This window comes from Macaca mulatta, chromosome 14 (assembly GCF_049350105.2).
Source record: "Macaca mulatta isolate MMU2019108-1 chromosome 14, T2T-MMU8v2.0, whole genome shotgun sequence".
NCBI classification, from domain to species: domain Eukaryota; kingdom Metazoa; phylum Chordata; class Mammalia; order Primates; family Cercopithecidae; genus Macaca; species Macaca mulatta.
In genome coordinates, this window is record NC_133419.1 from 10,363,011 (window position 1) to 10,387,472 (window position 24,462).

The 24,462-nt window shown below is 58.6% G+C and overlaps 2 protein-coding genes and 1 long non-coding RNA gene across 35 annotated transcripts in view; 1 reads left to right on the top strand and 2 right to left on the bottom strand.

Annotated features, from left to right (window-relative positions):
• The window catches only part of FLRT1 (fibronectin leucine rich transmembrane protein 1), an 83,027-nt gene extending 74,857 nt beyond the window's left edge, over window positions 1-8,170 (bottom strand). For 2 of the 4 annotated variants that reach the window (XM_001115424.5, XM_077962510.1), the window contains exon 1: window positions 7,784-8,170. The gene's annotated coding sequence lies outside the window, so the exon portion shown is untranslated. Of the gene's footprint in view, window positions 1-7,176; window positions 7,399-7,783 lie in introns of those variants that run through there. The other 2 variants (XM_028833308.2, XM_077962511.1) reach the window with 2 other exon arrangements.
• Window positions 1-24,462, top strand: part of MACROD1 (mono-ADP ribosylhydrolase 1) — a 171,676-nt gene that overhangs the window by 124,915 nt on the left and 22,299 nt on the right.
• On the bottom strand, window positions 13,039-22,362 carry LOC114672239 (uncharacterized). The gene is made up of 3 exons (XR_013403665.1): window positions 21,998-22,362; window positions 16,746-16,888; window positions 13,039-14,398 (listed from the first exon to the last, which is right to left on the bottom strand). It is a non-coding gene; the product is annotated as an uncharacterized LOC114672239 (long non-coding RNA).

Consider the following 24,462-nt stretch of genomic DNA (forward strand, 5'->3'; position numbering starts at 1 on the left):
GAACCTGGCAGACGGAGGTTGCGGTGCACCCAGATTGTACCATCGCACTCCAGTCTGGGCAACAAGAGTGAAACTCCATCTAAAAAAAAAAAAGATGCCATGTCCTGGCTACGTGACCTTGGTCCAATCACTTTATCTGCCTGAGCCTGTTTTCTCTTCTGTGCAATGGGGCTGTTGTAAAGCCTCAGTGGGATTCTGCAAGGTAGAGTCCTTAGCATGATGCTCTGTGAAATACACATCGTATGCAGTAAACACTCAATAATGGCTACAATGACCTCTCTGCCACCCTTAGTGAGCAGGTGACATTTGAGCCCCACGATTTCCCTTTCCATGATTTGACCTCTAGCCCCTCCCACACCTGCTGCCTCCTAACCCTTGCTGCTCTCCCGAGCCCTCCAGAGCTCAACTCTCCCCAGCTCCCCCAGGAGTCACCCACACCCCAACTTGCCCTTTTGTCACAACCGGGCAATTAGAGTCCACTGCTCCCTGATGCATTCCACCTGCTACTGCATGGGCCCCAGATGTTGGGGCTCCGCAGTGCCACACACGCCTTCCTGCCAGACAGGGTGGGGTCCTGAGGGCGGAAAGCTAGCCTGTACAGCCCCTCTCCAGCCCCTGAGCGCCTCAGAGCCCTGAGCAGTGTCATTATCCCAGCACGTTTCTGGTGGGGCCTGTCCAATGATCCAAAGTTAACTACTGGTTCCCACAAAGCCCTTCTGTAGACACAGTCACATGGAGTCTTCCTGCTAACCCTGGGATGTGAGCACGTGTGCCATCGTCCCGTTTCACAGGTGTGGAGACTGAGGCACAGAGAGGGGACGTGAGGCGTCCAGGGCGCTCAGATGATAAGTAACAAAGGTGGGCTTCGAGCCCAAATCCGTTGACTCGAGCCTGGCATTTTCATTTCACAGCCCTGCTGCCCCGGGGTATGTCCTGACTACCACATGGCATTGGACAGGGCTGTCTCCACTCTGTGCCTCAGTCTCCCTGCTCTCACCGTGGGAAGAAGATAAACCAGGCAGAGCTTGTCAAGCCAAAAGCCCCTGGAAACTGGGGTGTGGCACTGCCCAGTCCCTCTGGCTAGCCCAAGCCTAGTGGGGGTCTCAGGGCTCAGAGCCATGGTGCTGCTCTGAGTGGCAGCTACTAGGGACCTAGTGGTCCAACCCCTTGTCCAGAAGTAGTGGGAAACTGAGACATGGAGGGCCCCACTATCACTGGGGGGTCAAGAGAGTGTTATATGGTCTATCTCCCTGGGACCGGTGGACAGCCTAGGAGGCATGCAGCCCCAGTGAGGCAGGGAAAGGCTTCCAAGACCCCCACAGGCCTGGGCACCAGGCCAGCCCCCCATTGGCTGGCCAGGGGTGCAGCCCTACCCAGAGCCCACTTGACTGCTGGCTCCCTGGGGTGAAAGGTTAGGCTGCAGGGCTGGCTGTCACAGGGCCTCCTCCATTGGAACAGGGCTTAGGGGAGGGGCTGTCACTCCCACCTCTCATTCCTTCATACACACCCATTCCCCAGAGAGGGGCCCAGGCCTGGGCAACAGATGGCCACTGTCTGGGGTTAGGAAGGGCAGGGGACTGCACGGGAAGGGTGAGGCAGCCACTCCAGCCCCTTCCTCGCGGCAGCTCCCAGAGGTGGGGGTGAGATGTGGGCTTCATTCACCTCAGAGTCTGGCTCAGCCTGGCTCAGGGAAGGCAGGGGAGGAAGGTGGGTTAGGTGTGAGCATGTGTGTGCAAGAGTGTGTGCATGAAAGTGCATGTGCGCCCACCAGAGGTGTGAGCGTGATGCAAATCTGTCTCCCCCTCCCGCCTGGTCCCACTGGACTGGGCTGCCACCACCTCCCCTGTAGCCGGCTCCAGGCCTGGCCCACCGTGGCCCCTGCCTGAGAGAGTGAGTGGGCGAAGAAGGAAGGGTAGGCCCCTAACTGCCCCCCACTGAACCTAAGTCCCCACTCAGGGTGGGGCAGCCCAGCCCAGGCTAGGAGCCCAGGGGCTCTCAGCCCACCGAATCTCACTCCTGTGCTTTAACTGGGTGGGGCACCCTCAGCCTTGAGGTCAAACTCCCGTGACCCTCTGTGACTTGCTGTGTCCCCAGGGCCAGACGCCCACTCCCTAACAGCCAGATTCCCTGAACCAAAGCCAGGCCCCGTCTTGTCCGACCAGAGAGAAGTGGAATTGGATCCAAGACCCAAGATGCTATGTCGCTTGAGAGACAGCTCAGTCCCTCGGATTTTGTCCCTAGGAATCCTGATGGGCAGGCTGGACCCTCCACTGCTGCCACGCCAGCTCCCGAGGCAGTCATTCAGTCCCGGCTACACCCTTTTTTCCATTCATTCATCCGTTCACTCACTCTGCCCCGGGCCCAGCACCAGGCCCTGGGGCTGCCGCAAGGAACCCCATAGACAGATCCCTGCCCTCAGCCATCCCTGCCTCTCACCAGGCCTCTGACCCCCTCAACCCCAGCTCTGCCACCACTCAGAACCAGCCAGGCGTCCCCCCACACACCCTCCAGAGCAGCCCCCTGAGCTCTCCTCTCCTCAGCAGCCTCTGGCAGACCTCCCCCAGGAAAAGCCCATCCTGGCTCCGGCACCCGGCAGCATTTTTGAGGACATTTTCCCCAGCAGCATTTCCCAGGCGTCACAGGGGTGGGGGGCTGAGGGGCGACAGGGACGGTTCAACAAGAGCAAATTGCTTCTGGAGATAAACGCCGGCTCCTCACGGAAGGCATTCCTTCCTTTCTTTTCTCTCTTCCTCTCTCGCTCACGCTCGCTCTCCCTCTTTTTTTTTTTTTTTCTTACAGTTTGCTAAATCTGTTGTAATCTGGTGCCAACGATTAATTCAGGCAGAAGGAGGGAAAGGGGCGTGAAAAAAATACTGCCACGGAGCTGCCTCTAGAGAGTGATGCGGGCAGGAGTGGCCAGGACTAGCATCCCATGACCCCAGTTTTAATCCCAGTTTCAATTAAGTATAAGCCATCCCCAACCAGCCCAGCCACTGCCTCCCTGCCAGCCAGACCAGAGACCCCTGGCTGCCCAGGAGGATGCCCCTCGAAGCAGAGCCTGCCGCACCTGGGGCCTAGCCGGGCGTCGGATGCCTGGGTCCTGGCATCCTGGGAGGCAGTGTCCCCTAGTGGCTAGCTGAGCCCCATACAGCCGGGTCCGGGGCCCTTCAGGCCATAGCCCCTTCACTCCCTTCTCCCTCTGGCCGGCACCCCAGCCCTGCTTCCCTGCACCGGGAACATTCAGGGCTGGGGAGGGTTTCTGTGTACTCTCCTTCATCACTAATAGCTCTCGGTCCACCCAGGGCTACCGCCCCCATCATAAACACGCCCACATTTGTCTCACAGCCCATCAGATGTGCTGAGGCAACCTGTCTACGCAGGTGAACACACAGCTCTCAGGGCTAGGAAGCCCACTCTTCCAGAGGCCCGCCTACAAGGACAGGCAGAGGGTCCCTGAGGCAGACCCAGGAATCCTGAGAGAGCTGGAGACGGATGGGCCGCAGAGACCCAGGGAGACAACCCCCCAGCCCCCGCCCTGGCCAGGTGCCTCAAGCCCCTCTGCCCTCCTGCCAAGGGGTCTCCATGCAGCCCTCTCCATCCATCCTGTCCTCCAGGCCCTTGTTTCTGTCCCTGCCCTTCCCTGGCTCCAGCTCACTCTTCACATCTTAACTCAAGCACCCCCTTCCCTGGGAAGTCCCCCTCAATCCCACCCCCCAGCAGACCCCTCTGTTACTTGACCTCACCACTTTGCACCTTCAGAGCCAAGGCTTCACGGGGAAGAGGTAGACCTGACTAATGTCTGACACCACATCTGACTGGAAGCGCCCTGAGGGCAAGACATCCACTGCTTTTGCTCCCCACTTTGTCCCAGAGCCCAGCACTGTGCCTGGCAATAACTAATGCTCAGTGATTATCTCAAGAATAAATGAATGAATGAATGAGTGGGAAAGGAAGGAAGGAGTGAGGGAAGGGAAAACAGAAGAGCCAGGGAGCCAGGGGTGCCAGGGGAGCACTGGTGGGCCAGCCTATTTATCCTCCCATGACTTCAGCCCCAAACTCCCACCCATCCTCCTCCCTGCCCTCTCCCCAACCCTCACTAGCCCCCAGCTCTGCAGGGTGTCAGTTTAAAACCCAGGGCTGCAGAAATCCAGCAAACAACCTCCACAAAGCAAGGAGAGGCCCCCAAACCCTGACATCATCTGCAGAGCCGCTGGCCCAGGGGAGCGGCAGTGCTTTGGGGGCCTCGAGGGATGGTAAACAGGCAAACACAGGCCTGCACAAACATAGCCTGCTCCGTGGAACCCTCTCGGTGGCTCCAGCTGCTGCCAGAGAACTCCAGGCAGCCTGTCCGGGGGAGGAGGGCAAAACAGGGGCGCTATCCTTTCCCCATCTCCTTCCAGTCATCCAGTCTGCCCCACACCGCAGCCCTGGCCCTCTCAGGGTGAGTGTCCCATGGCAGAGGACAGAATGCAGCTGCCTTGTGAGCCAGCCAGAGCCTGAACTTTGTCTCCAGGAGAACAACACAGGTTCTGAGGAGGACCCCCCTACCTCAAACACACTCGGTGGGGCAGCAGCCAGGGCCTGGGGCCTGGGCCTCCCAGAGGCTGGTGCTCTCCTCTGCCAGTAAACACGGAAAGCTACCCCCTGGGGCAGTCACCACCCACCCCACTGTAGGCAGTTAGCACCCTCACCACACCCACACCCCTTCTTGTCCACCCACGCTCGCTCGCTTGCCCATATGCCTCACACACCCCAGGCTATAAGGGGCCTCAGCAAAAGCCCTCCAGCCCCCCGCTTGCTCTGGGGCATTTCCCACTGCCCCTTGGGCTGGGTACCAGAGTGAATGGCCCCTGCCTGCAGGGGATGAGGGCCACATCCGTCCTCCCTGCCACCCCAAGGCCTGAAGAAGCTGAAAGCCCTTGGCCCACAGTGAATGAGGGGTGCAGACCAGGCAGGGGCCCCACATTGCTAGGCATGAACTCTGTGCTAGAAACCTCATATGCATCCTCTCAAAGTGGGTATCTCTCCAAGGTAGGTACTGCTGTTACCCCACCCTACAGATGAGGAAGGCAGGTCACACTGAAGGTCAGCAGGCCAGTTAGAGAAACCCTCCCCAGGAACTGAAAGTCCTTAGAACCCTGGGGTGGCATTCTAGTGTGCCAGGAACACGATCAGCAGGGATGACTAGGTGGTTGATATCATTTCCAGACTCTAGAGCAGAAGGGCCAGCACAGCCAGACCCACACAGCCCCAGACAGGCCCCATCTCTGAGATCAGGCCATGTCCAGCCCTGATTCTGGGGATGTCTGGCTGGCTGGGGAGGGGCTGCTAGCCCCCTGACTGGGCAGAGGTGGCTGTGCCCAGCTGACCCCAGAGGCCTCATCCTCCCCCTGCACCAGAGCAGCCACTTGACAGCTGCCACTGCACTGGCCTCTGGGCTCTAAACCCACCTCTCAGTCTTTCAACACCCGCAGGGTCAGGGCCACCTGGAGCCCCAGTCCTCTCAGCTAACTTTGAAGCGAGCACAGACACCACCTGCTCATGTGTGCACCACCCTTCCCTGCGCCCACACGCCGAACTCCCAGACATCCTCTCTGTGGGGCAACTGCTGTAACCCCCTGCTCAGGCAAGGAAGCCGTCCGAGAGGGGAGGCTGCAGGCCCAGGGTCACCCAGTGGATGCGACACAGGCTCAGCCATCAGGCATCAATCTCTACAGAGCTGAGTCTGTACAGCCCTGGCAGTGGGTGACCAGTGGGGTGGCAGCACCCCCTCCCCATCACCTTAGAAACAGGCTGGGCGGATCTCCCAGGGGCTTCCATGGGAGGCCTCGGAAGTGGGGAGGAGGGGACACGGGGCGCTGCCACCGAGGGTTAGCATGAGGATGAAGTCCAATGACAGCACACTGACTGGGGGCGGGAAAATCTGACCGCCTGACCCTCTAAAGTCCCTGTAGGTACCCTCAGCCCTTGAGAATCCTCCAGTCCAGGAGCAGGACTACTAACAGTATTTGTCAAATGCACTTACAAAGCAGCCCCCCAGCTCAGGCGGTGGCACTAGTAACCCCATTTTACCAACAAGGGAAACTGAGGCACAGGGAGGTGGAGGAATCAATAAATGGTAGAGTGCGGACGCATGGACCCAGGTCTAGCTGAAGTCCAGCAGGCCACAGCTGCCTCCAGGGTGTGGGCTATGGAGCCTCCATGATGGGGTCAGGGTGCTTTTTACTGAAAAGCGTCCAGTCTCTGTGTCTGGGTAAGAACATGGGACCGGGGGCACACATGTAGCCCATGTATGTGCACACACACACACCCTGTGCCCATGGTCGACCCTTCAGCCAGATGTGACAGCCCTCAGCTCTTCCTGACCCTCACACCTACCAGGGCCCCCTCACTGCTGGCCCTGCTGGTCAGCAATCCCTCCCAGGCACTGGCCCCGTCATCTCAGGCCATTTCCATTTTAAACCTTCTGAGGAAGCCCTGAACAGTCGCCCACGGAGTCAGCACCAGCTGACAGGTGATGTCTGCGCCTCTCCTCCCGGGGCTGGCGGAAGAGATGCAGTAGCTTTCAACTCCAGAAACTGGAGCCTGGAGCCCCCGAGTGCGGCTGCCTCCCCCACAGCCGCCGGGCAGAGACGGGGTGCCCCAGCCACCTCCCTCCACAGTGGCATCTTGGGTCCCTCACACAGGCAACCTCCTTCCAAACTCCTGAGCCACCTGGGGAAGGGGATGTGGAGGGACTGGTTTCTATGCAACCCGAGGGCGTAGGGGCTTCGGTGAGGCAGGGCTGTTCTCAGTCACCCCTCACCTCCGTTCCCAGTCTTGGCTGTATTTATTCACATCAGAGCTCTGGCTTGGGCCTCGGGGGCCTGACACACCCCAGCTGGGCTGTATTCTCTCAAAACTGCCCACCCTGGAGGGCCTCGAAGGCCTCCTGGCGCCACCGGGAAGGCTGTGGCATCTCCCTGGTGTCCCTGCTCCACAACTTTCTCCTCCTCGGGGAGCTCTGATCAGCCACGGTTCCCTGCAGCTGGGCGACAACACTCCCCAGCCTTCCTCCCCGGGGCCTCCAGTGCCCGCGAGGAGGGGCGTGCGCCACCGAGTCGGGCCGCCTCCTTGTCTTGAGAGCTGGGGGATGGGGGGTGCCCGCCGCCCCCCGCCCGGGCACCGTGGTCTCACCGTTCCAGCCACCAGGTGCACGGCCCCAGCCCCCGCCCGGCTCAGGGCTGACGGTCCACAGCGTGCACAGGGAGGGAAGTTGGAGGCTGCTCCTGCCCCCCTTGAAGTCGTTTTAAAAATAAAACCTCGCTCCAACCGTGACTCACGCGGCTGGTGGGGACGAGAGCGCGGCGCCCGGGCCGGCCGGCTGTCCCTGGCCGCGCGCCCTCCTCCGGTTCCCGAGTGCGGGAGCTGGGACCCACATGACCGGCCTGACGCCCCCCACGGGTCAGGCCCCCTCCCTGAGGGCGCAGCGAGGGCTTGGACTAGAGCTCCAGCTGAGCCCCCGCCCTTTCCAGCCTCGGCTTGGGAGAGCGGAGCCGCCGGCCGCGCACCCCGCGCCTCCCCGCGGCGGGGCCAGCGCCACCGCCACCAGCGCGTAGCTCTTGACTCAGGGACCCCCACCCCAAATCCCAAAGGCTGGGCGTCCCGTCTCCCGCCGCTCTGGGGCAAAGCCAGGCTGCCTGACCCCGTGGCGCCTCGGTGCCCCCGGCCCCCGCCCCGCCGGCCCCAGCGTCCTGTCCTGGACGCGCGGACCCCGACCCCCGCCCGGTGCAGCCAGCCCTACCTGCGCAGCGGCCGGGGAGGCGGGTCTCCTCGGGAAACTTTGCGGTGACGGCTGAAGCCTCAAGGGTTATTCCAAGGAGCGGGCGGGAACCAGAGCCGGAGGGCGCCCAGGGGGGGCCGGGAGAGGAGCCCCCGCCGCGCGGCAGAGCACGGTGGCGGGCCCGGAGCTGGGGGCGCGCGGCGGCGCATCTGCCCGGCTCGGGCGCCCGGCGGAGCCGCGGGAGGAGTGCGGGGGGTGCGTCCAGCGGCGGGGTGCGTGTGCCCGGGCGGGTGCGCTCGGCGGGGCGGGGGCCAGCGGCGGTGCCCGCGCGAGCGGCGGCTGCGAGCAGGGCGCGGGGAACCAGGCTGTGCGGCCGCCTCTCCCCTCGCGGCGGCAGCGGCGGGGGCCGTGCGTGCAGGCGCGGAGCGGGGAGGGAGGGGGGGAGGAGGGGGAGGCAGCGGGCGGGGAGGAGGCGGCGGGGGCGGGGGCGCCGCGCTGCGCACTGGCCGGCAGGACCCGGCGCGGGAGGCTGCGCCGCCGCGCGGGGACTCTGGCCCAGCCTGGGAGAAGCGGCCTCCGTGCCCCCTCCCCCGCCCTCAGCTAAACTGTCTGGGGGGAGAGCGGGTGGGAGAGCGGGTGGGGGAGCCGACCCCTCTGGGGAGTGGGGGGAGGGAGGCTCCCAAAGCCAGCCTCCAGCGCGGAGGAAGAAAGGGGTTCTCGCTCACGCGCCGCCTCCCTAACACCCTCCTCTCTGCACCCAGTCATTCATCCATCTCTCCAGCCATCCATTCATTCATTCATTCATCCGTCCACCCATGCATTCATTCACAAACAGGTACACACCGCCTACTCTGCATGCCAAGGTAACCCCTTCCTCCTTGCCTGGCGCCCCTTCCCTGGTCAGACCCTCTCATCCGCCGCGTGCTGTAAACACCCAGGCGCTCCCCAGCAGTACCTCTCCCACCTGTTAAGGGGGCAGCGCCAGGGTCCCATGCCAGCGCCCCCTCCCATCCCCAGCTGACTGTGACCTTGGCCAAGTTGCTGAACCTCTCCCAGTCTGTGTCCTGGATTGTGAAATGGGAGCGTTACTACCTAGCTCCAAAGGTTACTGTGAGAGATGAAGAAGACCTTGAATGGGAGGGTGGCTGGCCCAGTGTCTGGCACCCATTAGAGATTGGGAAGATGTTCATGCCTATGGTGTGGCATCTGGGTGGGGTGAGGGAGTGTTTAGACCAGATAGCCTCCTCTTAGCCTGAAAGTCCCAGTGCTTTTGGCATTCGCTGGGACACTAAGTAAGGGACTCTCCCATATACCCAGCCTGGCCTGACCTGGTCAGACCTCATCACCTTGTCAGTGGCTGCTCTGAGTACCAAGCCTGCCCAGAGCCCCCACCAGGGTCCCAATGCTCCTGATCCACCCTCAGACCGCCTGCAGTCTGGCTAGGACCCCCTCTGCCGGCCCTGCTCTTTGCTGTCCATTGAGGCCTGGAGGCTACCTCCCCTCTGGGATGCCCTCCCAGATCCCCCTGGGGAGGGTCTCCCCACAGAGCACCTCTCCCCCTCCTTTCCCTGTGCAAACCCAGCCCTCTTGCGCCCAGCCCAGGGACAGACTGGGGCCTGGCCTGAGGCCACCGCCTCTGTGCGCTCTGCACGCGCTTGTCTTTGCCCTTCCTACCTCTCCCTCACTTCACCCTTCCAGATTTCCCTCCCCTTAACTCCCTTTCTTCCTTCTCCTGATTTCTACTCAATTCACCAAACAGCTATTTTTTCCTCCCAATTTTTATTTATTGCCCAAACAGCATTATACCAACAATAAAAGAAAGAAAAATCACCCACAATGCCACCGCCCTGTGGCGTCAACAGCTTCCGTTCCTCTGCTCCCTTCCAGGCTTGTCCATGCAGAGACGGCTGTAATTTTTACAGAGCTGTGGTTTCCGTTCCGCCTCCCCAGACCCCCAGATGGACGTGTGGCCCTGGGGCTCTGTCATTTCTCCGTCACGGCACTTGGCGTGTGGCTCAGGAATTACGTTCAAGCCTTCCTCCTCTTTTGAACCAAATGTCTTGAAGGAGAGACCCCTTTCTATCCCTGCCACCCCCACGCCAAGCCACAGAGCTGGCACAGAGCACAGACACTCAATGCCTCGCAGTGGAATGGATTGTATGATTGTAGCTCTGTTTGACATGTTCCACTTAGATATCAAAATGTTATCGTCGAGCCAGCCATGGTGGCTCACACCTGTAATCCCAGAGCTTTGGGGGGCTATGGTGGGATGATTGCTTGAGGCCAGGAGTTTGAGACCAAAAAATAATATACAAAAAAATACAAAAAATATATATATTTTTTTTGAGATGGCGTTTCACTCTTGTTGCCCAGGCTGGAGTGCAATGGCACAATCTTGGCTCACGGCAACCTCTGCCTCCCAGGTTCAAGCAATTCTCCTGTCTCAGCCTCCCGAGTAGCTGGAACTACAGAAATATGCCACTAAGCCTGGCTAATTTTTGTATTTTTAGCAGAGATGGGGTTTCACCATGTTGGCCAGGCTGGTCTCAAGCTCCTGAACCTCAGGTGATCTGCCCACCTCGGCCTCCCAAAGTGCTGGGATTACAGACATGAGCCACCGCACCTGGCAAAAAATAATTTAAAAAAAGTAGGCACCTGTCACCCCAGCTACTCAGGAGGCTGAGGTGAGAGGATCACTTGAGCCCAGGAAGTCGAGGCTGCAGTGAGCTATGATTGTGCCACTGCACTCCAGCCTGGGCAACCTTGCCCTAAAAAACAAACAAAAATCATCTTCATAATTGTGGTTTTAACAGCTGCACGATATTCCACAAAGCTGATGGAGTAACTTGCTCAGCCATGCCTGGTGGCTGTGCACAGTTCAGGGGATGTGGCTGGAAGTCCACTGTGTGCCAGGCGCTGTTTAGGGCACCAGGGACCAGAAGTGAATCAGGCCCTGCTGGATCTTGCCCTGGCAAAGCTGGAACTCCAGCATGGGGGCTGGGCACCTAGACAGTTATGGCTTAGCAAGATCTTGCTGAAGTAGGCATTACCTCGTGACCCCAAGACACAGGGCCAAGTCGATTTTGACATCAGCTTCCCCAGGGAGGTGCCTCTTGACCTGGGTCTTGGAGGGTCAGGAGGGATGTTCATGCAGACAGCAGAAGCTCACAGGTGCTGTGACATGAAACAGCCTTGGCTTTGAGACTCAAGAATTCTTGGTTACAGTGGGGGACAGAAGCCGGGGGACCATAGTGGAAGATGAGGTGGCTGGTGTCAGCCAGGATGGGTGTGCAGGGTCTCAGACAAACCTGGAGAGCCTGGATTTTATCTTGGAAGGAGTAGGGCACCACAAGGGAGTGTCATTCCAGGAAGGGGACAATGGGCTCTGAGAATCAGAAAGATCGCTGTTCAGTCAACAAACCCTTGCCGAGCTCCTGGGAGCTGTGGCCTCCAGGAGGACGCAGGTGACTGGTAAAGGCAGTGTGGCCTTGGCCTGGAGGACTGAGCTAGTCACTGCTGGGCACTCATGGGGGATGCACTCAGCCACGAGGGCAGCTCAAGTCACCTGACGATGATTTGTAGTTTCAACCTTGAGCTCGCCAAGCCCCAGCTCCCCGGCTCCCAGGGCGGCAGTAACCCATGCAGCGTGGTGGGGTGGGCCCTACCACCGGGCAGCCAAGGTCACCCTGGCCCTGCCCGAAGCATCCTTGCCTCTCCAGCTGCCATCTACCCACTCTGGAGCCCCTAAATCTGGGTCCTGCTTGCCATCCTGTAACTCACCAGCCATCGGCCCTGGGCACCATCTCAGCCTTGCTGTGCCCCCATTTCCTTAACAGGGCCATCTTAGACCTCCTAGGGCTAGCGAGAGTCCAGTGAGGTCCCAGGAGGAAAGTGCTTCATATCCTGTGAAGTGTTGTAACAATACGACTCACCATTATTAGACCGTGGTCAACTAAAGCTGGGCCACCCCTGGCTTCACTTGGGCCTGTTCTCAGCTGGGGGCAGGGGAAGGAGGTGACTTGACTCAAGGGAGGAACAGGGTCTTCCCCACTGGGAGGTGGGGTCTGTGGTCATCATCAGGGACCCTTAGCCCCAGGCTCTGTGCTGGGCATCCAGGCATGAAGCCATGCCAGGGCAGTGGTCAGGGGTTGGCACTAAGACAACAAATTGCAGATATTCAGAGGGCACAACTCTGGCCTCAGCCTTCCCCACAGGCCCCAGCCTGGGCATCACTTCCAAAGAGGGTTGGACTCCCAGCCCGGGGCCCCAGCGATGTCCCAGTATTCTGTGGAATGTTCACATGAACGCATGGATATGTCACCTGTGAGTAGGCAGGCTGTGTGCACCACTTCAGGGACACCTGGCCAGCACACATCAGAAAGCTCCAGCGGCCGGCTGCGGTAGCTCATGCCTGTAATCCCAGCACTTTGGGAAGCCGAAGCAGGTGGATCACTTGAGGTCAGGGGTTCGTGACCAGCCTGGCCAACATGGCGAAACCCCGTCTCTACTAAAAATCCAAAAATTAGCTGACGTGGTGGCGGATGCCTATAATCCCAGCTACTGTGAAGGCTGAGGCAGGAGAATCACTTGAACCTGGGAGGCAGAGGTTGCAGTGAGCAGAGATTGTGCCACTGCACTCCAGCCTGGGCGACAGAGTGAGACTCCGTCACAAAAAAAAAAAAAAAAAAAAAAAAAGAGGAAGGAAGGAAGGAAGGAAGGCTCCAACAGCTTTTCTGATCCAAGTTCTAACTCCACCGTGCTCCCTTCCCACCATTATGCACAACACAGAGGGGCTGGGGCTTCTCCCCTCTAAGCACAAGGTCTAGGACCAGGAGGGTGGGCCTGGCACAGAGCTTCAGGGAGAGCCAGAGAGCAAGACCTCCAGCCCAGGAGGAAAGTCCTAGAGAGGGTGCCCCAAGGAGCAGGCACAGAAGGGACAAAGCCAGGTAGGGTGAAGTCAGCAACCTCCAGGACTGGTGCTGGGAGCAGGGAGGGGCCCAAGGCAGGTCAGAACAGGCCACTGGCACTGGCACTGGGGAGGCTGCCAGCCGGGACAAGAGCACCCCTACAGCCCTGCTCCAGTGCTTGCCTCCATCCTCGTCCTCACCCCTCCCCTCAGCATGCTCCTGCCCCCAGGCCCTGAAACAAGGGTCTTACTTCTCTGCACCCTTCCACCTCTCCAGTCCTAACCAACTCCTCCTCATCAGCCCAGGGCCTGGCCAACCTGTCATCAGAGAGGCCTCCCTAAACCCCACATCCCCACCCACCCACCTTCCCTTTTTTTTTTTTTTTTAAAGAGATAGGATCTACTATGTTGCCCAGGCTGGATTCAAACTCCTGAGCTCAAGCGATGCTCCCACTTCAGCCTCCCAAGTAGCTGAAATTGCAGGTGCACACCACCATGCCCAGCTTCTAACCCCACCTTCCCGATTAGGTCACCTTCTTCTGTCTCCCTCCTCCGCTTCTGTTTTGTAGCACTCAGCTCGTTGGTGATTGCTTATGATTTCTATGACTGCGTTTCGCATCTACCGGCCAACATGTCCACATCTCTAAGATCCGGTGTGGCTGATTTTTTTCTCTGGTGGTGTGTTTGCTTCTTGGGCAGTACATATAATAGTAGCGTGACTTAGAATCACAGGTCCCTGTGTCCAGTGATGTGTATTTTGTTAGTATTCATCTCTCCACCAGACTGTGGGCACCTTGAGGGCACAGCCGGGCCTATTTGGGTTCCTGCGTGTCCCCAGCCCCTGCTACAGTGTCCAGCATGTGAGGACAGCATGGTCAGGCATTGGTGAATGTGGCGAATGGATGAATGGACAGAACATTAAACAGGAGTGAGCATCAGGCTGACAGAGCCCTTCAAGGTAACAATGACAGAGCTGTCCCAAGGCCAACCATGATTCATAAAACTGGGAATTGCCCAAAGATGATGGCTCCTGGGGTTCTGGGGGGCCAGATGCACATCCAGCTACTGGGGAGTGGGTAGAGTCTGGGTGTGAGTTTGGGGGGTGATGGGGATATGACGGGGGAGATCAGGTCTAACCAGCTGCCCCTAGGTGGGTGGGGAGACAGACTCCAGAGAGGGTGGGAATGCAGGCCTGGGCAGAGGCAGGACTATGTCACCCAGAGGGTGGCGGTTCCACTTGTCAGCTGGTCAGCCCCCAGCCCCAGCAGGACTGAGGCGGTTGGTGGCCAGGCTTCTCTCATGAGCCCCTCTTTCCCTTGGGAGTTTTCTCTGCTCCCCACCAGTGACATCACCTCCCCTGCCCCCATCCCTTCCAGACAGTCAGGGCTGCCTCTCCCAGCTCCCTGCCTTCTCAGCCATCATTCCCAGCAGAGGATATGCTTTTTGCGGTGATTTAGACCTTCCTTTACTCCAGCTGTCATTCACCTGTTACACACATCCCAAGTTCAGGAAGGAGATGTGAACTGTGTCCTGAAAGAGCCCTGTGGAGACAGCAGCCTCGGCCAGGGCAGGGAGGGCTGTGTGATGAGCAGCTCATGGGCATGGGTCCAAGAGGAGGGTGGGGGCGAGGCCAGCTGTGCAGGGTGGGCTGGGAAGGGCCTCCAGGAGAGAGACCGGGTCTTCTGGCCGTGCAGAGTCTGTGGCAGGTGGAAGCAGATGGGGGCTGGAGCCTGACACAGTGAGGAAGGGGATATCATTGGGAGCGAGAGGTGGGGCCTGATCCAAAGGGAGGGTGGCAGCCCCAAGACATCGGGGAGCCAGGGGACGGGGTCCCTGTGACTGCCCGAGGTCGGGGATGCAGGAGGCTCTGAGATTGGTGCCTCAGAGACCTCTACTGGGGATCCCCCAACCCTGTCACTGTGCCTCTTCTGCCAGCCGCCAGATTCCGGTTTCAGGGGCTTCAAGCTCTGCAGCCCCCTCATCTCCCCTCCCGTTCCTCTGCCCCAGTGTGAGCTGCTTTATGGCCTTAGCCTCCTCCACAGCGCAAAGGCTCTTGAGGCCCATCGTCCACATCCCAGCACCCGGCTGAACCAACCACAGCAGGTGGCCACTCCCCACTTCACTGGGAACTCAAGAGGCTCCTGGCCCTTCCCCTTGGGTTGTCTCTGTCCCCCAACAGACCCCAATAGAGCTAAGGCCACTGATGGTGCCCTGGGGCGGGGAAGTCGGGATGGGAGAGTCTGAGGTGGGGTGCCCTGAACCCAGGGTCCCTCTCCCAGAGTCCTGGGGCTGCAGAGCTGGGGTTGAGGAAATAGATGGCATCTTCTGGGACCCCTCACCTGCCCTCACCTGCTGGCCTAGGTGCTCCAGAGGCAGGGAAGTAAGGAGAAAGAGTGTCCTAAGCCCAGAGTCCTGGGGGGCACAGCTGTGGTCCAGGGCTGGAGCCGGTGCCCCCAGCAGCCAGGCCTGGCAGGTTCTGAGCTGGGAACACCAGCGCCGCTGAGGCTGGGCACTGGGAGGAGCTGCGGGAGGAGGGGGAGGGGAAGAGGACCAGCGCCAGCGGCAGGGGGCGGGGCGCGATGGGGTTGCCCAGCAACCAGCACGCTGCCGCTTCCAAGGAGGGATTCTTAAAGAGCTGAGCAGAAAGGCTGGGGCGCGGAGCGGAGGGGCTGAGGCTGAGCCTCGCATACCAATGGCTGCCACACTGACCTCCTCCTGCCTCCTGCTCCTTCCTCCTGCCTCCTGCCTCCCACCTCCCACCTCCCTCCACCCTTCTTCCTCCTCCCTCTCCCTCCTCCCTCTGCAGCGTGGAACCCAAGCTGGGAGGGCAGGGGAACAGAGAGGAGGAGGCGCCCAGGCCAGGGGGGCCCTAAGGTAGGCAGGCAGGGACCAGGCTAGGGTCCTCTCGTGTCCCCACAGGACAAGGCCTGGGAGGGGTAATAACACAGGACAAGGGGCACCCTCGGCTCCAGACCCTCAGCACAGGCCCTGGCACTGGGGACAGCAGGGAACTAGAAGTCCTGGTCCCCACCCCACCCAGCCCTTCCCATGCACCTCCCGGGCACTCCCCACTGGGGAAGCACTAGTTTTAGAGTCAGACAGAACTGCTTCTTCCACCAAGCCAGCCCCGCATCCTGAGAGTCCTGGGCAGCCTCAGAGAGTGAGCAGCCACTGGCTGCACAGAGGTGGCGGGTGCCCGGCAGGCACACAGGATGGTGCTTCCTGGGGTCTGACTTAGATTCCCTGTGCAGCAAGTGGCTGCTGCCTTTCCTCTGTCCTTACTGAGAAGGGAACGGTTTTGGACTTGGCACAACACTTCGTATTCCAAAAAGCAAAGTGACAATTCAGCTGTGCCACCTTATTCCAGTTCCTTTCCTTCTAGGGCCATGGTTTCAAATCTGTTTTGGGGGAGGGGAACATAGGTCAAGGGCACCTTGCTGGGGGCCCCGAGAGGATTCTCCCATGGAAATTCTAGGAAATTGTAGGCCAAGTGTAGTGTTCACAGGCAGAGTCTAGGGAAGTGCGCAGAGCAGTCACTGGGGGCCAGAGGGAGGCGGTAACCTCAGAGGTTAAGACCTGGGCCTCTGGGTGGGCTAGACATGAATGAGCCCCTCCCAGCTTCCTGCAGAGGGTGGTGGAAGGCAGCATGGGCAGGAGGGTGGGAGGGCTCCAGCCGCCACTGTGTCTTCACAGACGATGTGCTCTTCCATTGACTGGATTGAGGCATAGTTCTGAGCCAATCCCATCCTTGATCCAGTCCTATCTCCATGGTCTTCTCTTTGGTCCCATGGGCTGGGTCATGCCGCCTCTCCCAGCCCTCCCTCAACCCATTCTCAGCCACCATCATCCCCGCAGCCCCTGCCTCCAGGCCCACCCCTTCAATCTGCTCCCTTCCCCAGCTCTAAAGAGGGTCTTTCTAAACGGCAAGACCAACCCTGCTGCTCCCAGCTTCAGCACCCGCCATGACACCCCATGACTGTGGGAGAAGGATCAGGGAGGGCCCCGTGGGCCTAGCCACCTCCTCTGCCCTCGTCTCAGCCACACTCCCCTCTGCAAAGCCCCTTCCCCACTGCTCACCCTCTGTGACATCCATGGCCTCATCAATGTCTGTTGAATGAATGAGTAGTCCTAAGAGGAGCTCTTAGGTGCCATGCCATGCTGGCCTTTGGGATCCAGGAATGTACAAAGCAGAGGAGGTCGTCTCCCCACAGGCTGCCATGCTGTTAATAAACCAGCAAACACATCAGAGGATGAGGTCATTATGGGCCCAAGGTGTGGGCTCCAGCGGAAATAAAGAGGCTGATAAGAGGAATGGGGCAGAAGGCCTTTTAACTGGGTGGTCAGGGGCGGCCCCTTAGAGGAGGTGACATTTTCATTGAGTCCTGAAGGATAAGAAAGAGCTCCGCTTGGGAAGAGCTGGAAGAAGAGTGTGCCAGGCAGAGGGACCTGTATGTGCAAAGGCCCTGAGGCATGAAAGAGCCAGCCCTATTGAAGGAAGAGAAAGGAGGCCAGGAAATTGTGGGGGAGGGGTGTGGGATACAGCCATGCCTCCATGGAGGGAAGCATGGATTTTATTCTAAGTATAATCGGAAGCTATTGGAGAATTTTAAGCAGGGAAGTGACATGATCTAATTTATATTTTAAAGCGATCATCTGAACAACCACTTTGCAGAGCAATTTGGCAATAACTAGTAAAGTTAAGATTATGCGCACTCCACAACCCAGCAGCCCGCTCCTAAGCGTGGACCCAAGAGAAATTCTGGTGCATGTGTGCATGGGGTGTGTAAAGATGCTACTGCCACTGTGTTTGCATGAGACAAAACCAAGCATGCTTGACTGTGGGTCAGTGGGAGAATGGGTGGCTTGGCATGGGGTAGTTCCACCATGGAACATTAAACACCAGTGAAAAGGGGCCCACGAGGCCGAGCGCAGTGTCTCACACCTGTAATCCCAGCCCTTAGGGAGGCTGAGGCAGGAGGCTCACTTGAGCCCAGGAGTTCAAGACCAGCCTGGGCAACATAGGAAGATCCCGTCTCTGTGAAATTTTTGTTTGTTAGTTTTCCCGAGACAAAGTCTTGCTCTCTCTCCCAGAGCTGGAGTACAATGACACGATCTTGGCTCACTGCAACCTCCGCCTCTCAGGTTCAAGCAGTTCTCCTGCCTTACCCTCTTGAGTAGCTGGGATTACAGCCATGCACCACCACACCCAGCTAATTTTTGTATTTTTAGTAGAGATGGGGTTTCCCCATGTTGGCCAGGCTGGTCTCGAACTCCTGACCTTGTGATCTGCCTGCCTCAGCCTCCCAAAGTGCTGGGATTACAGGCATGAGTTACTGCGCCTGATCTGAAAGTTTTAAAATTAGCCAGGAGTGGTGGTGTGTGTCTATAATCCTAGCTACTTGGGAGGGTGAGGCAGAAGGATCTCTTGAGCCCAGGAGGTCAAGACTGCAGTGAGCTACGATCCCACCATTGCACTCACTCCAGTCTGGGCAACAGAGCGAGACCATCTGAAAAAAAAAAAAAGAGGTGCGGGGCCCATGAGAGCAGTGTGGGCCTGCCCAGATAAATCTCACAAGCATTGCAATGAATGATAACAGCAAACTGGGAACTCCTGTTTATACAAAACTCAAAGACACTGAACCTGTCTTACCTTATTGAGGGGCATGCATAGTAAAACTCTAAAGAAAATACATGCAAATCCAGAATAGTGGTTAGCTCTGCAGCTTCCGCTGTTTTTGAGGTTGATTTCATGCATGCAGGAAATGCATGGAAAAGGCTCACCAGTTGCTGGGAGAGGAAGGCATGGAGGGGTGAGGGGCAGCTGAGGAGCCGCCGAAGTAGGAGGCCACAGCAGCCAGGCCTCCTGGGATGGGGATCTGGGAGTCAGAGGGAGCCCAGCCTGGCCTGGCTGTTCAGAGCTGGTGCTCACTCTTTCCTCCTGCAAACCCCTGTTTTGTTTTCTATTAAAATAGCCCCGGCTAGGTGCTGTGGCTCACACCTGTAATCTGAGTACTTTGACTTGAGGTCAGGAGTTCAAGACTAGCCTGGCCAACCTGGTGAAACCCAGTCTCTACTAAAAATACAAAAATCAGATGGGTGTGGTGTTGTGTGCCTATAGACCCAGCTACTCAGGAGGCTGAGGCCTGGCAGAATCTCTTGAACCTGGGAGGCGGAGGTTGCAGTGAGCCCAGATAGTGCCACTGTACTCCAGCCTGGGCGACATAGTGAGACGCTGTCTCAAAAAAGATTAAAAAATTAAAGAACAATAAAATAGCTTCTGGTTTTGTCCTTTTAGAAGAAAGCTGAATCACAGAGAGGCAAGGGGCTTTCTGGGGTCACCCAGCAAGCTGGGTGCAGAGGAACCCATGACCCTTCCTACCGGGCAGTCGGGCCTGCCCAGCTGGGGCTGGGCCTTGACCTTTCCTAGGGTTCAAGGCTGCCTTCAAGACCCACCCGCTGAGGGGTCCGTGGCCGTTCTAAGGCCCCCCAACTCCTCCCTCATCTTCTCTGATGCCCTCCGCCTTCCCACCCGCCAAGGCTCCCTTGATCCCCAGCCCCTCATTCCTGCAAGGATGGAGACTGCCCGGCTGGCTGGGGCCCAAGCCATCTCCTGGTAATTGAGTTTCAGGGATGCTTATGGTTATGCTAATGTGGGATGCTGAGTGCCTGCCCCATGGCGCCCGGGGGAGGGGAGGCCCAGGCAGCAGCTGGGGGTCCAGCAGCGCAGCAGCTCAGTCCTCCCATGGAAGCCAGACAGCCCGATTCAGACCCAGCTCCCCAGTCCCCAGCTGCATGACCTTGGGCAAGTCACTCAGCCTCTGTGAACCTCTATTTTCTCATCTGTAAAGTGGGAAAAATCACAGGACACCCTCAATGGGCTCTTGTCAGGAGGGCGAAATGAAAGAAGCCACTGGAAATACTTGGCCCAATGCATAGCACGGAGAACTTGCTTGATAAATGTGTCATCAGCTATTTTTTGTTTCGTTTTAAAGTCTGGAAGGTCCTCCAGGGCCACGGGAATGGGGTGAGCCGAATCTGCGCCCTGAGCGAGCCGCTGACTTGCATTTCTCTTGTTTTTATGTTGCATGCTCGTGGTATTCCATTTGGTGGAATGAACATGAATTTCTTACTTAGCAAAATACCAGTAAGTGGAAGGTGCCTGGGGACAGGGCTTGGAGAGGGGGTATTGAGGGGGACCTCCATGTTGCCAGGGGTTTAGGGGCCAGCTTGGGGTGAGACTGGCCAGGAGATTGGGTCTCCAGGGGCCCAAGCAGCCAGGCAAAGACAGAACCCAAGAAACCCAGGCAGGAAGCAGACAAGAGAGGCCCAGGCCAGCTGGAACCGCAGCCACGTCACCTACTTTGAGCTTTAAACAGTGAACTGCGAGGCTTTTATGGGGAGAGGCGTGGGGGTGGGATGCCTTGATTAGACCAGGAAGAGGGGCTGTAAAGTGGAGTGGACATGGGTGAACGGGCAGGGGGCATCTGGAGGTGTGTGGGAGTGAAGGAGACCGCCCTGAGGTGAAGGGGAGTCGGGGGAAGGAGGGCCTGGAATGGGCACGGTGAGAAGAAGGAGACCGAGGGGAATCTAGTGGGGAGGCACAGCTGGGTGCCACCCCTAGCAGCTTTGAGCAGCTCGCAGGCTCCTGTCAGAGAAGACGTGGTGAGGGGCTTAGCCCTGGACCAGCGGGGTTCAAATCCTTCTCCCTGACTTACCAAGGATGCTGGGACCTTCCACCCCCAGGAACCAGCACCCCCAGCTTTGGGGCCCAGTGCCACAGTGAAGCCCTATGAGGCTGTAGGTTTTACAGGCATTTTTAACTTTATCATCTATGCCTCACAAGGGCCTCAGTTAAATGATCACCCCACCATACGGATGAGGTGGGGCAGCTGACCCGAGATCACAGCTGGGGGTTTCAGGACCAGGGCCGGCAAAGCATAAGGATGTTGGCTCCTCCCACTGAAGCCTGTGGCCTTGGGCAAGTCATTTCTCTTCTCTGGGCCTCAGTTTCCCCATCTGTAAGTGGGGCAGGAGGGTGTGTGCACACATGCAAAGATGATGGTCAAAGATCCATGTGGAGGTCGGGCGTGGTGGCTCACAACTGTAATCCCAGCACTTTGGGAGGCCAAGGCAGACATCACTTGAGATCAGGAATTTGAGACCAGCCTGGAAACATGGTGACATCCGTTAGTACTAAAAATAGAAAAATTAGCCCGGCATGGTGGCACACGCCTGTAGTCCCAGCTACTCGGGAGACTGAGGCAGAAGACTCTCTTGAACCCGGGAGGCGGAGGTTGTAGTGAGCTGAGATCGCACTACTGTGCTCCAGCCTGGACAACAGAGCAAGACTCCATCTCAAAAAAAAGAAAAAAAATTCCATGTGGAAGCTTGCTGGGGATGCACTTGGTGCCCACAAATGGGGGCCCTCACCCTCCAGTGAGGTCCCTGCTCCCCTGGCCCCCCAGCCTGGGGAATGTCCAGGAAGCCTCCCACCTTCCACCTGGGCCGCCCCACCTCGGAGGACAGTGACCTTGGCCTGGGGGGACAGAGCTTGTCAAACAAGCAACTGCTCTCACAGCTTGAGATGCCTTTGAAGTCTCTTATTTTATCTTCAAAATCCAGCACATTTCACATTTTATTCCATCTGCGGGGTGTTTCTAATCTAAAACATGTTTTAAACGACTCGCCCTCAAGTCACACGGATACCCACCGCTGGCCTGCGGGAAATGGGGCATCGATTTCTCAAGAACAAAACCCGCTCCCCTAAGCCCCCTGTGGGGCCAGGCCTGCCAGCTGGTCAGATGGTGGGACAGTTGGCAGTCACGGAGCCCCTTGGAGGTGCCAGGCTCTGTGCTGATGGCGGGGATCTGGGCTCGGGGAGGGCAAGGGGGATGCTGGGGAACGCACTTGGTGGGAGCACCAAGGAGGCTTGCTATCCCCAGGGGAAGTCTGAGAGGCATCCCGGAGGCAGGGGTCACCTGGACACTGCAATAGCCAGGAGGCCTCTCCTGCCACCACCTGTGCCCCCAGTCCCTTCCCTGTGTGGTTCATCTGTCCTCTGTCTAAACCCCCCAGCAGCTCCCATTTCTCACTAAGGCTCTCAAGGCACCCCAGGGGCTGCTCCTGCCTGACCCCCCACTTCTGTCCTCCCTCCCTGCTCCTCACTCAGCCCCCGAGGCCTCAAGGCCTTTGCCCCTCGTCCCCCACCCCTGCCTGGCTGTGCTGCTCACAGCAGCTCCAGGGTTCAACAGGACCCGCCCACCCCTCCAGACTCACTGCCCGCCGCCACCCCCACCCCTTGCATTTCCTTCGCGGCCTCTGGCACTCACAGGGATTCTTGTGCAAGCTGATTCTCGTGCTGTCTTTCTTGACGATCTCCCGGCCAGCTGATGCACCATGTGCCAGCAGGGCTGTGCCCATCCGTGTCCCAGCACCCGGCACACGGTGGGGCTGGCTGCACACTTGTCAGAGGACAGAAGGCTGAGATCCGCCTCACAAGGGGGAGGGGAGAATGAAGGTCAGGCCAGGACACTGGGTGACTTAAGGGAGCAGCCCCCAGGCCCCCACTCCTGGCCGGGGCCCCTCCAGGCAGCTGAGGCCAGGGTGAGGCACAGAGCAGCAAGCAAGGGGAGTGGAGGCGGCCTCCAGGGACTTGCAGGTGGGCTGTGCCCGCCTCAAAGTCACCGCTGTGCCTGCTCGCCCGGCCTCTCCCTGGCCCAGGAACCTGCTCAGCGCTTTCCTCGGGTCACTGCGTCTCCTCTGACATCCCAGCCCCCGCACAGCGCCCCTCACCACCCTCAGCAGCCCCCCTCCCTGGGCTGGAGGATTTCGTCCCTGTCAGAGAACAGCAGAGGCAGCTCCTGCACCTGAGCACCTTCGTGGCTCAGGCCTCCTGCCACTGCCCTTGGAGCAGCCCCTGTCGCCTACACAGCTCCCGGCCCAGGTCCTGCCTCCCGAGGGCCCCCGGCCTCGGCCCTGGGATGGGCTTCTCTGCATGGCCCATGGTAGAGAGCTGAAGCTTGTGAGTCAGGCAGGCAGACCCAGCTCAAATTCAGCTGAGTGACTCTGGGCACCATCTGTAATGCCCATGGGCTCCTTTAGGAACTCATTAGTGGGCATCTGCGGTGAGCCAGGCACTGTGCTGAGAGCTGGAGAAGAACCGTGGGGGAGACACCTGAGGGCAGGAGTGGGGGTATCAAGATAGGCACCTGGGGGCCGGGCGTGTGACTCACGCTTGTAATCCTAGCACTTTGGGAGACAGAGGTGGGTGGATCATCTGAGCTCAGGAGTTCAAGACCAGCCTGGCCAACATGGTGAAACCCCGTCTCTAAAAATAAAAAAAAATGAGCCAGGTGTGGTAGCTTGCACCTAGACTTTCAGCTATTCAGGAGGCTGAAGTGGGAGAATCGCTTGAACCCTGGAGGCGGAGGTTGCAGTGAACTGAGATCCAACCACAGCACTCCAGCCTGAGCAACAGTGAGACTTCATTTCCAAAAAAACATAGGCACCTGGGAGGGGATTCTGGAGGCAGTGATAATGACTCATGGCCCCCCAGGAGAGCATCACTGGGGACCAGGAGACCTGAGGAGGTGGGGGATGATGAGGGCCGCCTCCAGGTAGAGGTGCCATGGCAGAGTCTATGCAAAGGGCCTCGGGCTGGAGAGCATGGGGCAAGTTTGAGGACCATGTGTATGGCAGAGGGAGAGGAGGAAGGGAGGAGATGGTCTATGGGGCCTGGAGATCTGCAAGGAGCCAGTCTTTATCCTAAGAGCAAAGGGATTTCTCTTTTTTTTTTTTTTTTTTTTTTTTGAGACGGAGTCTCGCTCTGTCGCCCAGGCTGGAGTGCAGTGGCCGGATCTCAGCTCACTGCAAGCTCCGCCTCCCGGGTTCACACCATTCTCCTGCCTCAGCCTCCCAAGTAGCTGGGACTACAGGCGCCCGCCACCGCGCCCGGCGGCTAGTTTTTTGTATTTTTTAGTGGAGACGGGGTTTCACCGTGTTAGCCAGGCTGGTCTCAAACTCCTGACCTGGTGATCCGCCCGTCTCGGCCTCCCAAAGTGCTGGGATTACAGGCTTGAGCCACCGCGCCCGGCAGGGATTTCTCATTTCTCACTAAAGCTCCCAAGACCCCCAAGGCTCCCCACCGCTGGGGGGGTGGGTTTCATGGGGCAGCTAGGGCCAAATAGGAGATTTTATCTCCTCTCCAAATGTACATTGTGAGAGGATCACTTTCCATGGCTCAGCGTCCTCATCTGTGAAACGGGTTTGTAATCGCGTCTTCCAAACAGGGAAAGGATTGAGTGAACTGTGCGCGCACCAAGCTCACCCAGCCTGGGCCCAGGCTTTCCACCTGGTTCGTCCCTTTCCTCCATCACAAATAAGTTATATTTTATGACTTGGTTAGCGTCAAGACAAATGTATTAATATTTTATCTGATAACATTGTCTTTGACCTAAAAGTTCATTGTTTTCTTCTGATTTTAAAAGAACTACAATATCTTTGTGGGCCCCTAAAAGTGTCATGGGCCTAAGCACGTGCCTGCTGTGCCCAGCGGGGAGGCTGGTCCTGCCTGGGCCCTGGGAGACTGGCAACGCCCTCTCAGTGACGTGTTGGCTGGTAGGGTGCCGTCCTCATGCACGTCCCTGTGCCCCTCCCTCCATGCCTTCTTATCCCTCAAGCCTCAGCTCAAATGCCACCTCCTCCGAGAAGCCTTCCCAGTCTGCAGACTTCAGCAGATCCCACACACCCCCGTTCCCCTCGCCATACCTGGGGCAGCTCTCAAGTCTGCTCCCAG